Source organism: Cyprinus carpio, chromosome B21, assembly GCF_018340385.1.
Source record: "Cyprinus carpio isolate SPL01 chromosome B21, ASM1834038v1, whole genome shotgun sequence".
Lineage (NCBI taxonomy): Eukaryota > Metazoa > Chordata > Actinopteri > Cypriniformes > Cyprinidae > Cyprinus > Cyprinus carpio.
In genome coordinates this window covers 10,466,375-10,484,228 of record NC_056617.1, presented here as the reverse complement: position 1 = coordinate 10,484,228, position 17,854 = coordinate 10,466,375, and the positions used below count along the sequence as shown (strand labels likewise).

Genomic DNA, 17,854 nt, shown 5'->3' with positions numbered 1-17,854 from the left:
AAACTCATGGCAAAGAAGTGACAATTAATGTGCAGTGAGGATAAGCCCGACCCGTGAAAGACAACCAGCTGGTTTTAGTAATCAGGGTTGGGTTAGGAAGAGCAAGGCCATGCAAGCCTCAGCTGGCATGAGGACGTCTTAGAGAAGAGCAAGCGAGACGTGGGTGAGTATGGATCCTCTTGCCGTGCCTCCCCGGTCCATTCATCACCCAACTGCCGCTGACAGTGACGGATGGGTCAGACCCAGGACTGGCACCGCACCAGCGGCAGAATCATACGGCCCACGAGCCCACTGACAGCTGGAGCACTGTGTCAAGTGGCAGAGAGACGGCGGCCATTAATAATCCCCGTCACATGATCGGAATGGCGCACGGGCGGGAGAGGGGCCGCGAGTCAGACGGTGGCCCGGAAGGGAGATGTCACGTCGGGTAGGGTGACAGTCATACAGGCCTGCTCTTTAATCAAGTGTGTGGAGATTGGATAATAACTAAATCTCAGCCAAATTGGAGGAGGGCAAGGGATAAGGTTTTTAAAAGAAGAGCTGTTTTTAATAGCTCAGGTTTGGTAGGTAAGGCTTAGAGAGACATTAAATACTATACCATTGCCTTTTCATCAATAAAGGATGCTGTTAAAAACATGCAATGAAAAATGGATTTTAAGACAGCGTGAAGAAAAAAAATAAAGTTGGATTCTGAATGCTACCCCCCCCCACCAAAAAAAATAAATAAAATAATACAACTTTTGTAAATGCATATAATTATATATGAAATATGTTACAAACTTATCCCCAAAATTATATATATATATATATGTGTGTGTGTGTAATTAAAATTTCATATACAAATATACATTTGAACTTGAACTTGAATATGCAACTTGAATATGTAACTACAGGTCCTTCTAAAAAAATTAGCATATTTCATCCGACCAATAAAAGAAAAGTGTTTTTAATACAAAAAAAGTCAACCTTCAAATAATTATGTTCAGTTATGCACTCAATACTTGGTCGGGAATCCTTTTGCAGAAATGACTGCTTCAATGCGGCGTGGCATGGAGGCAATCAGCCTGTGGCACTGCTGAGGTGTTATGGAGGCCCAGGATGCTTCGATAGCGGCCTTAAGCTCATCCAGAGTGTTGGGTCTTGCGTCTCTCAACTTTCTCTTCACAATATCCCACAGATTCTCTATGGGGTTCAGGTCAGGAGAGTTGGCAGGCCAATTGAGCACAGTAATACCATGGTCAGTAAACCATTTACCAGTGGTTTTGGCACTGTGAGCAGGTGCCAGGTCGTGCTGAAAAACGAAATCTTCATCTCCATAAAGCTTTTCAGCAGATGGAAGCATGAAGTGCTCCAAAATCTCCTGATAGCTAGCTGCATTGACCCTGCCCTTGATAAAACACAGTGGACCAACACCAGCAGCTGACATGGCACCCCAGACCATCACTGACTGTGGGTACTTGACACTGGACTTCAGGCATTTTGGCATTTCCTTCTCCCCAGTCTTCCTCCAGACTCTGGCACCTTGATTTCCGAATGACATGCAAAATTTGCTTTCATCCGAAAAAAGTACTTTGGACCACTGAGCAACAGTCCAGTGCTGCTTCTCTGTAGCCCAGGTCAGGCGCTTCTGCCGCTGTTTCTGGTTCAAAAGCACACGCCTGTGCACGGTGGCTCTGGATGTTTCTACTCCAGACTCAGTCCACTGCTTCCGCAGGTCCCCCAAGGTCTGGAATCGGTCCTTCTCCACAATCTTCCTCAGGGTCCGGTCACCTCTTCTCGTTGTGCAGCGTTTTTTGCAACACTTTTTCCTTCCCACAGACTTCCCTCTGAGGTGCCTTGATACAGCACTCTGGGAACAGCCTATTCGTTCAGAAATTTCTTTCTGTGTCTTACCCTCTCGCTTGAGGGTGTCAATGATGGCCTTCTGGACAGCAGTCAGGTCGGCAGTCTTACCCATGATTGCGGTTTTGAGTAATGAACCATGCTGGGAGTTTTTAAAAGCCTCAGGAATCTTTTGCAGGTGTTTAGAGTTAATTAGTTGATTCAGATGATTAGGTTAATAGCTCGTTTAGAGAACCTTTTCATGATATGCTAATTTTTTGAGATAGGAATTTTGGGTTTTCATGAGCTGTATGCCAAAATCATCAGTATTAAAACAATAAAAGACCTGAAATATTTCAGTTGGTGTGCAATGAATCTAAAATATATGAAAGTTTAATTTTATCATTACATTATGGAAAATAATGAACTTTTATCACAATATGCTAATTTTTTGAGAAGGACCTGTATATAGAGTACATGTAAATGAAACAGAAAATTATTTTCATTGTAGTTCAAATATGACTAAATTTACAACTGTATACAGAAAGCTATTCATGGATTCTAAAGGCTTCAAACTTTTGAAAACAAAATTGTCTGACCATAATTTAGCCATAAAAAATACAATATAACATGCTGGTTTAATGCTGGTCTGTCAAGTTCATTTATAATTTGTTTTGTTTGTGTTTTTGTTTTTAAATAAAAAAATATATATGTGCATGTCTGTGATAGTTCAGGATTTTATAGTGTCCTTTCAAAAAACTCTCTCTAGACTATCGCATATCTTAAATAATTTTTTTTTTTTTTTTAATTCATTCATTCATTAAAAGTTGTGTTTTTCTTTGGAAATGTGACTGGTGCCCCATTAGGTGCATAACAACACTGCTAGCCATTTAATATTACAAACCTCAGTGAAAAAAAAAAAAGTTACTTTCGTGATACATGCAACAAGAACCTCAATATGCTTTAAATATGATAAGACATCATGCCATCTGTAATATTATAATATGTGTTCCACTTAAAGTCTTCTCCTCACATAATAGGGTTTTAATTGTCTTTCAATTCTCCTTGCCCAGAAGAATGCAAACCATGTGCTAGAGTTGCATGTGCTTAAGCCATTTACTCTCATGCATTGTTTAGGACCCCAGATCACTTAATCCAATTTACCCCTGCAATCAAAAAGCCACGTTTAATGCATATAATAACCAAACCTGTAACACTGTCAACCATTTTGCATATCATTACAGAGAGTTTTGCTGTAATGAAGTTGCTTTTAATAGGATTCCCCAAAAAAAAAAATTCTCATATCATCGAAGTATACATGCATACTAATTTGGTTAAAAATAATTCAGACCAAAGACAATCACACACTAGAAAGAGTAAACTAGATTTGTCCTCTAAGAACAAGGACCCTAATTTCAACCTTGGGCAGCGGCACCCTTATTTGAGTGGGGAGGAAAATATCATTACCTATTTCGGTGTGACTAAGGCAGAAAGCCACCTGGTCAAATGCAAAGTGATTAACTTGAACGTCCTCCACAGCCTTCTAAATGCAAATTTGGCAGATATCAGTAGAGACAGAAGTTCTAAACTAAAGTCATATACAGTGTCTACAATTACACACTGTAACCTGTTATTTAATTAATTACTTATTACATTAATTATTTATAATATTAAGTATTTGTTACAAATAAAAAACTATTTAACATTTCCACTGTTACTTCCCTGGAAAAAGGACATGTTTTCACACTAGATGGGGTAAGTTGTCACAATGGAACTACAGACTTTTACAGACTTGCAGAAAAACATTAAACAACTATGAATGAAATACAAAATGAACTTACAAGAATATCAAAACCATTGTTTTAAACACTAAATATTTCTAATAAAGTGTATAGCTGTACAACGTCTCAAACACATGGCAACCTAAAATAAACCTTGACATGGATGAAAAACATAGTTGAGCCTTGGCGGAATGTGGTTTTATTACGCTAACTTGTTTACCCGAAAGCTTTTTCTCTGTTAAATTACCATTTATTTAAGCTGTAAGACAGAGACAAAAATTTCTCCTGCCCTTGATGAGCATGAAAAAGATTAATATTGTTTAACGACAGCTTTTAAGATCTCACATTTCATAACGGAGGGAGACAGACTAGGTTTTACTGGGGGTAAATGTTATTTACCATTTTTATGAAGAAATTACAGATCTATATCTGCGTCTATAATTACAGAGGAATGGCGCCTTGATAGATTGGGTTCATCAATTTAGAAAGAGAGCAGGAATGTCCTCAAGATGGATGCATAAATTGCACTTGATGGACCAAGTTCTTAATCCATTAGTTATGATTATTAGACTGCAAATTATAAGGTCCTCAGTTATAAAAGTGAAAAACATAAGGCTTTTTGATTTGGAAGCTGAAAATAAACATTAATATTCCAGTTCACATTAATATTCTGGAGGCAAATAGCATTTAAAAGCAAATATGGATTCAGGAGAGCAAGGGAACACTTGTGAGAAATTAAATCTAGCCCAGAAAGAGCAATAACTAAATTACTGCAATCTAAGCCTCTCTAAGTCTCAACACCTGAGATCAGCCTTTGCGCTGCATCAACACCACAGATTTCACACGTTTTATGCATATCTGAAGGATAATTCCATGGTGAGAGATTACACAGATGAAAAAAGTCATTTCTGAATGAATGGTCTGTACAAAGTCCTACCGTCTCACAAGCCAGAAAAGCACTTGAGGAATCTAAATAGGCAGGAAGTGAACAGGTTCAATTTTAAAGGTTCCAAATCATGTGACAAATAACACAATTTACAGCAGTTTTAACTAACAAGCTAAATTTCCCAAAACAATTAAATCATTTAATTGATTACTTAAATAAATGAAATAAAAATTCCTTTGCCATCAAATTAGCATTAATGTTTTTTTTAAGGAATATATATATATGATATTTACATTTTTAATGATAATGATAATGTCAGTTATGCTTTAAAAAATCATAAAAACAACATTATGATAATACAATAAAACAATAGCTTGATTACTTTTTGGTAACATCACAGTCCAATCTAAAGCCAAACTTGCACGTCTGGTAAAGATGACACTGGTAATTATAGGGAAAAGCGAATATGGACCTGGAATCTCTTATGAGCAGTCGGTTACTAAGTTATTAAGATATTTTCTGACCCCTCAAATAGCTTATACTCTGAGTATGAGTTGCTTCCTTCTGGTAGATGATACAGGCTACCCATGTGCAGATACAATCTTTTTAGAAATCTTTTGTACTGACATCAATTAGAATTTTAAATATGTAATTTTACATGTAACACTTTGTTGGTTATGGTTGTTACTGTGGTTTGTCTATGTCTGTTTGGGTTTTCTTATTATGTAACGTAATGCTTGATCAGTGATCAGCTCCAGGGTCCAAGACAAACTTCCCCATTGGGGACAATAAAGTGTATTGAATTGCATTTAATAAATTATATAAAAAAAAAATAAATAAATAAAAAAATAGCCATGCGCAATTAAAAATTCAATATGAACCTTCACTGATAACTTTAAAAAACTGATATGGTATACAGACACATCATACAGCCCAATTTTATTGTTATAATTCAAAAAATGCCTTTGCTAGCAACAAAACCAACTTGACTAAACCAACTTGCACATTTTAGTCCATTTTTATTGTGCCACGGGACACCTGCGGGGGCAGACAGCCAAATCAGTGGGATGGTTGAGGGGATTTGGGGGCGGAATTCTCCTTAGCTAAGGAACACTGAGCTCTTTTTTCCCCGTGACTCCCATCTGTTGAGTGGTCATTGTCCATAAAGTGTTACAGCTGCAAAGGACCAGTCCTACATTCCCCTGTGAAAAGGCGTTTTAACATATTCAAAACCTCCACAACCCATTATGCCAGTACTGTTACCAAGCCCTGATTTATTCATTGACTTTGCCTCAAAACCAGGCATTTGCACCCTGTTTAAAAACTTCACCCCCTACCCATCGGACAGATTTGCTCCTCCTCTGGCTACCCACTCATTTACTATTCTCCCTCTGCCTCTCTCTCTTTTGCACCGCCTCGTAAGAGAGTCCTAAACGCATCCCTTCCAGGTAGAGATGACTTTTTTTTTCCGCTGCCGCCCAGTTATTCTGTGATCACATCCTGCTTGGGAATTGTTGATCCGTTCACTCGGCTTTTGTGGCCGATTTCATGCCATGTACGAGTCTGTGTTCTTGTCCTTCATGAAGCTGTCAGCCACATAAAAGTGGCCTGACTGGGGTCGTGCCACAAGTGGTGGGAATGGGACATCACCACAGCTTCTTGGAGGAAGCCCACCCACAGTTCTTTGCTCCACGGGGCTTTAATTTGACTTCGATTTTTATTATGCAGGCCCCCTGAGGAGAGAACACTTTTACAAGTCTCCGTAAAGCCCTTTTTAATAATGGGCTGAAGGGGGCGAAGAATGGGGCCGCCACTGCTGTTTGACCACTCATGGCATGCTCCAATAAAGTGTGCTATTCATCCCTGCTCCCTTTCACTGAGTCACTATGGGGGGAATTTAGGCTGGGTGCTTATGCATGGAGTACCAAGGAAAGCTGGTGAAATAGATTTAATGGATCTCTACGATTCATGCACACATAGACTGAAGGTGGCCTTTTTCTCTTCACTTCCTTTGCCTCCCAGCTCTGTGCTTTTGTGAGGGACTAAGGGATGGTGAAGCTTATAAGCGAAACAAGAGTGTAATTTCAAACGAATTGCAAGCGACCAACAGAGTAAGGACACACTGAAAATGTACATCAAAGACTGAGTGAGCAAATATTGATTTATCATTCCTCCTTTGCATTCAAAAAATGTAGCAAAAAAAATCAGGGATGAGCAAAAATGAGTGAAACAAGTTTTACTTTTTAAACAAATTTCAAGCGGCCAGTGAAAGGACACTATGAAAATGTACATCAAAAAGGAGTGAGCAAATTTGTTCAGTCTGTGGGGGTTTTTGGCATTTCAAGCTGTAGCAAAAAATTTGAGATAGTAAAATTCAATATGAATAAGCTGATAAATATTTTAATGGAGTCTTGTCAAAAGTACCAACTTCAGTACCAGTTGGAACTTAAATTTGAAAAATTTCCTGCTAACATTTTAAGAGCTGTTGAGCAGATTCTTAAACGCCTCTGATTGGCCATTGTGTTCACGTGCTCAAAATGCTAGCAGGAAATGCTGGTAGCGACACATTTTTAAATTTAAATTTAAATTTCAACTGGTACCGAAGTCTGTACTTTTGACAACACTATTTTAATGTTCTGGCCCATAACCAATAAACAGCTGATAATTGCACTGTATACTATTTTGCATATGAAAATAAAACAGTTTAGGCATCACAACATTATAAATGTACAGTATAAAAATGGATATCCATTTTAAGATTTGCTAAAGATTACTTTTAACAATGCAATTAAATTAGTGTTTTTAAAGAGTAACAGCATGCATAATTATATCTTGAATATTGAACACTACCATTTGTGTACAGACAAAGAAATATCGGCCAATCACCAACATTGTTCTGATATTTCACACACAGCCGAACAGCACATTAATGTGAATATCAGAATTACATAAATGAATTATTTTGGTCTCATACACATAGAAATGCAAGATTTAAACTGAAAACCTCTGATTTTTTAACACTAAGCTACGTCACCCATAACTGATCATTTAACTGAATGATGCATAATTAACTATTAACCCGTTCCATTTCAGAGTTTCACTATATTCTGCACGCACCGAAAATGAAGTGACTTTTCTATGGCATATCAAAAGGCACTTATGCATCATCAAGCCAGTCTAATGCCTCTTTGATTGTAGCCCACATTGGATTTTAAATAATGACAAATGACGCACTTTTACAAACTGCCTGAGGAGCGTTTTTAGAGCAGCGAGCCCAACTTAATGCCACGAGGTGTTAACGGATTGATTCTCCTAATCTGTTCAGCTACACCGCTTGTCAGTGTGGGGCAGCTGAATTGTCTTAAGACAGCCTGGTGTGCTGTGTGTTAACCAATTTCACGGCCATCTGTCACGCACAGTTAAACTTTGCGCTGCCGTGTTGAGGGGAGGGAGAGCCCTGAAGAAACAGGAGGAGGAGAGGAAGGGAAAAAGAAGGGAAGGGAAAGCCACTCTGTTGCTGAAGCCGGGGGTTGTGTAGCTGTCCTCAAGTTCATTCAGAGCACTGCAACCAGACCAGTGACTTTTCTTCCCAGCTAATTATGTGGAAACTGCAAAGACAATAAAGCATCTGGTGGTCTTTCTTCCTGGTTTCAATTTTTCTCAATATTGTGACAGGCTAATGCATTGTGTCTGACTCAGCCATCCCAGCAGGGGATTGAGTGAAAGGCAGGGTCAGGAGAGAGCAAATAGATGAATTTATAACTTTGCCTTTTCACATTAAAGTAGCGAGATTGTTTCACTGGGACCCACTCCGCCCCCTCTCACTGTCCCTCCACAGAGACCGAGACTCTCTCTGAAAACATGTTTTGTCTGTGCCACCCAAACTGAGTCTGGCCTTCCCCTTTCTGAGAGGCCTGGGTCACCATTGTTGGCCAACCTCCCCTATTCCTGCAAAACCTCCTAACACAGAGCCGGTGAAAAGAGAAGAGACCCGGTTCAGGCATATCTGTGCTGAAGAATGAGAAGAACGACTGAGGAGACAGAGAAATCACTTTTTTTATTAATGAAAGACTAAACTTTCAATTTCTGCTTTTCTTAGTGCATTGATAATAAACAAAAAGTTATTATTGCATTATGTTGTATCTTTTGCGAGACATCATACAGAAGCATTATAGAGAAATGTTGATGAATGCTTACCTCAGCAATTCCCTAAATTATTTGCTACAAAATGGCATGTTTGTATGCAATAACTACACCCATAGATGTGACACCACTTGCAACGTAGACAGCTTTAGACTATAATGGAAGTCATGTTGTTTAGTAATATCACTCTGTGTGTTGAATGTGTATCGTATAGACCTATGTGACTATTTAGAAGAAAAAGGTTTGCAATAGTACTGTATGTGTCAATCAAAAATCCAAGTAATAAAATTACATAAACAGAAAAATTATTTGAAAACGTTACTATTATGATGTACAGGGCACAGAAATAACTATGGTGATCTGTGGTCAAAGTGAGAGAATTTTGAGTCATATGACTGAAATATAACTACATTTACATTCATTCATAATATGCATGCATTTTAATGTCTTGGACATTTAAATATTTGTGAGGTTTTTGTGATGTTATTTAAAAGCCACTATGAATTCTGTTGAAAATGACAGTGTAATTTATTATTTGTATTGTTGTTGTTGCTATAATTAAAAAAAAACTAATAAAAGATTTGTAGTAAATAATATATTTTTCTGATGTAGTATAAAATTTTGGGATCTTTTTTTTGTACTTAGTACATTTTCCATCAAGGACACATTAAACTGATATAAAAGGACACTTAAAACTAATAAGTTACAGAAGATTTTTCAAATAAGTGCTGTTCTTCTGAACTTTCTACTCAAAGAATGAAAAAAATCATGGTTTCCATGAAAATATTAAGCAGGACAACTGTTTTTAATGTTGATAATAATAATAAGAATGTTTCTTGATCACAAAATCATCATGTGACTGAAAATTCTACTTTGGCATGATGAATTAGATTATAAAATATATTCAAATAAAAAAAATGCTTAAATTGTTTTACTGCATATTTAATCAAATAAATGCAGTCTTGGTATAAAAGTATAAAAGACACCCCAAACTTTTGAACTATAGGGTATATAATTTTTTTTCTCTGCAGAAACAGCCATATTGTTAGGCCCTGATGCAACTCCAAAAAGTAACAGGTTACTTTCATAAAGTCATATAATTAACCATACTAGACGTAACCGAATAGATGTTATATATAACCCCACAAACAGCCAACACTTATCAACAGTATTAAACAATAATCATCTGAATTTCTCAGAATGCAACACCGATGATTTGACAATGATCGTTATTTGCTAAAAACTCAAAGGTGGCTCAGCAAGCAGACCCAAAAGCAGAACACCCTTCTGGTTGTGGGAGAATCTTCCACCCTGTACACCCGATCATCCTTAAGTCACTGCTGATCTTCAAGAACCCTCCATTCCCCCTCTTTTCCCCCTTAATTAAATGTGCACTTCATTAATGTAAATTGAGGGGCTTTAATGCCCTTGTTGAAATTCTGAAGAAAGTGCTGTGGCCTCGCGAAATGCTCAGGCATCGTTGCAAATTAGATTAGGGACCAAGAAAGGCAGTAAAATTAGAATGATAATGGTTGATATGGCTGCCTGACAGGCATGACTATTCAAGGATCAATGGGACGTAGAATGCCTAGCGAAAGCCCACTCTCAAAGGCTTGGACCCACGTCAGCCTACAGATGTGCCTTTTGGAAGCACTTTAAATTAGTTTAATTTGGTAAATGGTAGGGATTTAGAAGCTCTTAGCCTGCCTACAACAAGACAGGAATACATTGAAATGTTTTGCTATTCTTTTATTAGCATAAAATAGGATTGAGGGTGATTTGCATTCCCAACAAGTCTACTTTTTTTGTTCATTTACTTTTTTTAAATAGCATTTTCATCCATATCTCATGCCTGGACTCTAGAATGAACCCTTTTCCCAAGCTGCTTTTCATTCTACTTAATCCTGTTAAGGATGGGGATGGGGGTTGATTTTATTCAAACTAATTTCATCAAACACACCAATTACAAGGTAATTTTGATTAAAAACCAATGGCTGAAAAGAGCTAAAGATGTTTTCCTCTAACTTAAGATTCATAGTTGTTTGGGAGATCTCAGCCTATCCCTGTCAAAAGCATTACGTCCAACCTGAAGTTCATGGTTTAGATATATAAACAGGGGCACGAACCCACTAACACGTCTGAAAACAAACTATCACTGAGTCAATGAGGAGGGAAAAAAAAACTCTGGAAACCGGCCACTTTGGGCTGCTTTGTGCATAAGGACTGCTGCTTTTAATTCGACCCCAATTCTTTTCCATAATCTGACATCAGTGACTTGCTTTGTTTACTCTCTTGGTAAACACCAGCAGTGCTGTGGTGTGCTGTTGAAAAGAGAGAAGCCGTGCTTGAGCTGAGGGGGCTGGGTCAGAGGAAGTGACTTTTAACTAGTTTGGTCTTTAGCCACTTAGGAAATGCAAAGAGAGGGATTACACTGAGATCTGCTGCATTGTTAGGCAGTGGAAGATGCACTTTGCCTATACTGCACCTACTCAAAACCATGCAAAAAAAACATGGAATGATTATTACATATTACATATTAATATGGGGTGAATGAGCAGGACTGTTTAACCATTGTTTCAACTTTGTGTTTTATGTTTTTGTTTTATGATATTGTGTTTTGACTGCATTCTGTTGATTGTGACAAGTGACTGAATACATTATTGTAAAATAAAAGTGATGGTGATCATCCACCTTATTTTTAATGTAAGAGTGGACACAGCCCTTTGTAACTTCAATGTATAAGACTTCCAGTGTCATTTGCTTCCAGTTATTTTTAGCTGTACAAAACAGCTTGTAAGGCTTCTTGATATTGCAAACTGGTATTTCTTATATTATTGTAATGCATTGTTGCAATTATAAACACTTGTTTTTAACACAAATAATTTTGCCATTTACTCCCCTTTGTTATTCTGCTAGTTAATATTTATCTATATCGGCTAATGAATCGAAAGTCTCGCACATTCAGAGAAAAAAATATATTTTTGCATTGAAAAATAAGTTGAATTAATAGCTGTGGTGATGTATAAAAAAGTGAATAAAAAAAATCTAATTCATGCTAACTGAAATAGATATTTTTTTTAATTATTAATATTTGCTAATGTAAAATTACCTTATAAAAATTGTAAGATAGATAGATAGATAGATAGACACAGAAAAAATAAGCTATTTAATTTTCAACATTTCACATCCATGTGCTAAGTAGGTTGTATTATTTTAGTAGGCCTATATTTTACAAATACATATGAATTTATGTGTATATATTAGTTAGTAGGCACATGCGTAGACTAGATTTAGGTCTATTAATGCAGGCCTTACAGATTTACATTGTCTTATTCTTAGGGCAAATCCACAACCAACTGAATCGTTTTTAACAAAGACAGCAACAAATGGCCAGAGAATCCCCATTAATATTCCCAGTGTCACCACACAGAGGGAGGTCTTCATGAACAAAACAAGCTCATTTATCGGGCAGCAGGTCAGTAGTACACTAGATACATCCGCACGCTATAGGATACTCACGAACTGAGGATAAGCACAGGTGTCAAACCACCTGCAGACAACGCTGAAATACCGAACAAACCTTATAAATGCAGTTCATGTATCTCAAACATGAATCTCGGGATGAGCTAGTTCATCTAATACTGGAAATCGCCACGCAACAGTATATAAACAGACGCTTACCTCACTACCGTGATAGTTCTTCCGGTGCCTCCCCCCGCGCGCCAAAAAACGAATCTCTTCACCTGCACCGTCCTCAAGGATTATATAAACATACGAACTCGTGAGCGAAATTAAATAGGCGTCGCTACTAACTTAACTACAAAGCACACAATTTTTTCCAGTAACTAACAGTGTGCTACTATAGAGGGAAGTAATTATCAAACACAATCTCTTGAACAGTCCACTCTCTAATTTAATTCTAGTGAATCGGTTCGTTCATCCGGTTCATTTAAAGGAACTGATTCAAAAAATGATTCACCAGTGTGGGATATGTCTTACCTTTAGTAGTGATATAGCCTAGTTAACTTACATAATGCAGTTTTTAAGTTTAGATATAAAAATAAGTTCTGATTAAGTGATAAAATAAGATATATAATCAAACAGCTGAAGCCTATTTTTTAAATTAAAAAATACCCATTGAAAAGTAGATTCAGATTTAGATTTACAGTTTCAAAGTAGGTTCTCTATTATCATATTATCAGCATTGTCAAGACAATAAACAAATTTATTCTGAAAATGCAATGAGCAGATCTTATCACGTTCATTAAGTAAAATGATTTTATAGCCTGGCTGGTCTAAAAGGGCAGCAGAAAGCTAATGAGGCCCCTATAGGAAGCGAAGCCCCTGTGGCCGACTCTGTAATTAATCAGCTTCCCCTCTGATTATGGTGTCCATCAACAAGAGACACACTGCTGTTTGCTTCAACAGGCAGAGGCTTGGAATTAGACACACGTAAGTGAAGTCTTCAATTGATGATTCAATTGCTTTGTGGAAAGCACTGAATCACTGCAGGTAAAGGTATATCTTTGCGATTGTAACTGTAATCGGATGAAACCTTTGGTTTTCAAGCTTTTTGATTACCCATACAATTATTCCTTTAATACGTCTTGGCCATCCCCGACCCATCCCCCTCTAGGACTCTCTTCAGCAAGGATGCATGTCCTCCATGGGCCGGGATCAATGTTAAAAAGTGGAATTAGTCATTCTAAATCATGCAGCAGTGGTCGAAGGGATGGCCTCCGAAAATCATTAGACAATCATGTATTCCTATTGATTTATTCAAAGTACCTGGACTGAAAGCAGATTAAACAGCAAGTAAAAGGAAGCTAATGCTGATTAAATGGCAGTGGGATGGGAGGTCCTTGGGGTATGTTTTTGTCCTAATCAGTAGGAAACAATACTGCTGCAATCACTGGTCCAAACAGGTCTATTAAGGGCTCTTTACTTGACATATTTATGTATTTCAAATAGTGGAGTGCACATTAAATTGAGTTTACTCACAGCACCTTTGCATCTAGTTGAAGAGCGTCTGACATCCAGAGGACAATATGGATGATCCCACTGCTGCCCATACAATTGATATATAGCAGTATATATATCTCAATATAAGGCACTTTTACCAAAAACAGCATATTTTCAGACATCTGTTTCAATTTAAAAAGTAAGAAATCAGAGTGCAACAAATAACAATTCTAATTTATTTTCAACCATTTTGTATGAATACATTTTGATTCTAAGCATCAACACACAAAAAGTATTGACAGAAAAAAAGTAATGTAAATACATTGTAAGATATAATATAGTAAAATAGCTCTATAATATTATAGAATAAGATTAACTTTTGTCATACCTGGACATGAATATAATAAGACTGAACAAGTAAGTATGCAGATCAGAGCAGTGATTGTAAAAAGGATTTTGGTAAGAAATTTTTGTGATGACATTAATTGAGTTACTGTTTCATTCTTCATTTAACAGCATTGTATTGGGCTGAAGTTTAGGCATAATGTAACACTTCTAGAAGTGAAGCAGGCATATTTAAACAGCTGTGAGTCAACAGAGTCTTCTCTCTGGTATGGCGTCTGTCCTCTTCACTGTGTAACCACAGCCTCCAAACCACACATCTTTGTCTGAACCAAACAGAGAAAGTACGGTCTTGTTTGAACATTTTCTTTTGACACATCTTAATATATAAATTCAAGAATTTGATAAATCAAAACAAGATGTGTCTTGTGGAGAAGTACACAGACAACATACATAATACATGACATGGATTTTTATACATGCAAATAAAATATGAATTTATAAATGTAACTAGTATAATAAAAATTGCAAATTAAAGTTTAGTTCTATAAAAACATATGGTTCTGACCCAAAACTGAGTTAAACAGTCATAGACAACAGGAAAATAATGCTGAATGCACATGATAAAATCCAACTTACTATAGAAAAATTATGCATTTTCTTGGGTCTGTGTGGTTTGTGGTAATTTAAAAAATAGCTGATTATGCACATATTTTTTTGTTTTGTTGACTATCTTAGGTTGCTACTTGATGTCCAATGTAAAATCCAGATCATGACACAAAACCAACCGAGATCCACTGCTATAAAACCACCACACCATCTGAGGATAATTTCAGGTAATGTAGTTCAACGTTGAGCTCAGTTAAAGTCATAGAATCTGAAAAGTCATTTGTCTGTTTTTCCCACAAAACAGATCTCCACAGGCAAGTCGACCATGACAAAACCAGAACAAAGCAAAAAGTCAATTCAACCTGAACGAAACCTGAGGTAACAAAGAAAAATCATGTCATTTTGAGAGAAAGAGAGAGAGGGTCTGTATACAGAGGGGCTATATCAGGATTTGATATAGCATGGTTATGCTTGAAATCGACTCTGAAGCACAGCCTGCTTGTGTCAAGCCATTGCACAAAGATCAATACTTGTTCAGTACAAACATACAAAATAAAAGCCTGTTCATGGGCCGGCTTTTTTCATGCCTTGTGGATCTACATTGACAGCAGAACGGGGGACTGGGTGGGCTTCACGAGGAGGGTAATCAATGAGGCAAAGGGTTGAGATCTACTGATTTACTCCTTCTGTGGGTTGATTAGGCTTTAGGGACATTTGAAACAAGCAGAAATCATTACAGCAGAATGCGTAATCCACATCAACATCAGCTCTGGATAGATTTGGATGTGATTCGACTGGCACATGTGCATAAATCACCATGTGAGCTGAAGCAATTCAGCTTGTACTGTTTGTAAATTAAGCGGAATTAAGATTCACAGTAGGTGCTATATATAGGTTTTTTTTTTATTAATATTTTATATAAGTTTTTATTTAATTAATTTTATTAAATGTACTTACAAAACTATTTCCAGCTTTAAATCAGATTGTGAATGTATGTCAGATTTTTAGTTTGGAAGTCACTGAAATAGTAAATAAGTCTGAAATCTATTCAGAGCAGCTAATATTTAATCCAAGTTGTTGGCTTGACTCTCTGGTATTAATTTGCCTTCGATGCCCTTTTGTTGACAAAGGTAAAATGATGACGGTTTAGAAAAGCCAGCACTCGGCCATGTGCAAAAGAAAAAAAAAAAGATGTGTTGACCCTTCCTAGATTGAATTTAGCACAAGGCTGGATAGCAGCAGTTGCAGACATGATGGATTATTGTAATGACCACCTCCACGGCCTTTTTGTCATGTTTAAATGGCAATAAATTTAAGCAGAAAGCAGAAAGCACAAACCACGTGTTTGATGTGTAAGTAAAATGCACTTCATCAACCATGCGCATATTAAAGTATTGCCAAATTGCAAAATTGGGTAGGCTTATGTTTAACCTCTATTAATATTTATTCAGTGTTAAGTGAAAAACATTATAAAAATGAAAACAGTACAGTTGTCTTTTCCACCTAACCTAAATAATCAAATGTAGTCAGATTAATTCGCTTATGCTACATAAAATATTTAACTCAAAATAACAAAATAAAACCAGGTAATTACAATGTTACAACATGATATATATATATATATATATATATATATATATATATATATATATATATATATATATATATATATATATATATATATATATATATATATATATAATTTTTTTATTTTTTATTTTTTTACAGTAAAATCTCATGTTGTTTTTAACCATTAGAAGGAAATCGCACTAATGAATATTGAAAGGGCCTAATGAGATAACTAAAGCATGAGGAAGAAATAAGATGTCTGAATGTGTTCAGTCAGCTTTAGTTTAGCTTTAACGCAGTGTTTGCTAACGGATGATTTTTTATGCGCTGTGCATTGTGGATAAGGAGCTGATACCGAGCGTCTTTCTGTGAGAAGCACTGCATTTGCTGTCGTTTAAGAATCTCCTGGTCGATACATTTGGGAGTGCAGAGGTATGAGTCTCTGCTGGCCTTATCTTCTGCCCTCCTCCCTCTTAACACCGGTGATTGAGTGCTGGATATTAGACCCTCAGGCCACCACATATACACACACATCACACTCTCACTCACTCGCACACACACACAGACAAACACACACGTCACACATATATTACCCAGGTTGAGAGTGATAGCCAGTTCCCACATAACTCATGAGGAGCTAGGAACAGAAAAAGGGAATGTATGGTCTTGAAACTATCACTATGAATATTGTAAGTAAGGTCAAGGATATTAGTTTCTTTAATAAATAATAGCAATTAAATAAAGGTACCACATAATTTTTAAAGCTTCATCATTGTACAAAAGCAGGATGACAGGGGAATGGAAAAAAAGAGACAAGTTCATCTATTTGGTGATGGACAGAGTGCCCAGGCAGGGGCAAACAGTCTATAACAGCATGTAAATGAAGTAGCCTGTGCCAACACACCAGTGCTGTCTCTTTATCATGAATAAATATTGGTGGTTCTCACCATCCAACTTGGGTGCTTGCTGTCTGACAAAGCCTTGTGCAACAGCACATTCCAAGCATCCTGTTGCTACAATGGATGTCTTTATAAAGGTGGAAAAACCCTGTGATCGCTTTATCAAATAACAGGTTAGATGGTAAACACATAGTCATTAACCTTTGAACTTTATGAATTTTAGGCCAGGGGAAGACCACCTGACCATCTGATTGTTTGGGAAAGGGATTCCAGGAACTTCGGTAGAGTCAAGTAAAAATTATTCTTATTTACTAGACTTTACCTTTATTATATATATATATATATATATATATATATATATATATATATATATATATACACATATATACATACATATAGTCTGCAAGGATAGACATATAAAGACATTTATAATTTGACATTTCAAAATTTATTTACATTTTTTTGTATTATTCATCAGAAAATACTAGGGAAAAAGTATCACAATTTCCAGAAAATATTAAGCAGCAAAACTGTTTTCAGCATGGATATTAATAAAAAAAACATTTCTTGAGCAATAAATCAGCATATTAGAATGATTTCTGAAGGATCACGTGACACTGCAGACTGGAATAATGGCTTCAGCTTTACCATCACAGAAATAAATAAAATATATTAAAATAGAAAACACTTTATTATTAATTTTAACTTAATTTTAGTTAACGTGAATTTTTTACATTTACTTATAGATTGTTAAAATCAAAAGTTGTGTCTCTGCTAACATTTTTTAATGGAAGTGAGTTGACATTAACTAGAAGTGAACAGTTAATGAACGTTAAAAAGAT

General features: G+C 36.5%; 1 long non-coding RNA gene across 1 annotated transcript in view; it reads right to left on the bottom strand.

Moving 5' to 3' along the window:
- LOC122141239 overlaps nt 1–12,403 on the bottom strand; it is an 81,241-nt gene extending 68,838 nt beyond the window's left edge. The window contains exon 1 of the long non-coding RNA XR_006157620.1: nt 12,313–12,403. This is a non-coding gene — a long non-coding RNA (uncharacterized LOC122141239). The remainder of the gene's footprint in view (nt 1–12,312) is intronic.
- Between the last annotated feature and the right edge of the window lie 5,451 nt (nt 12,404–17,854).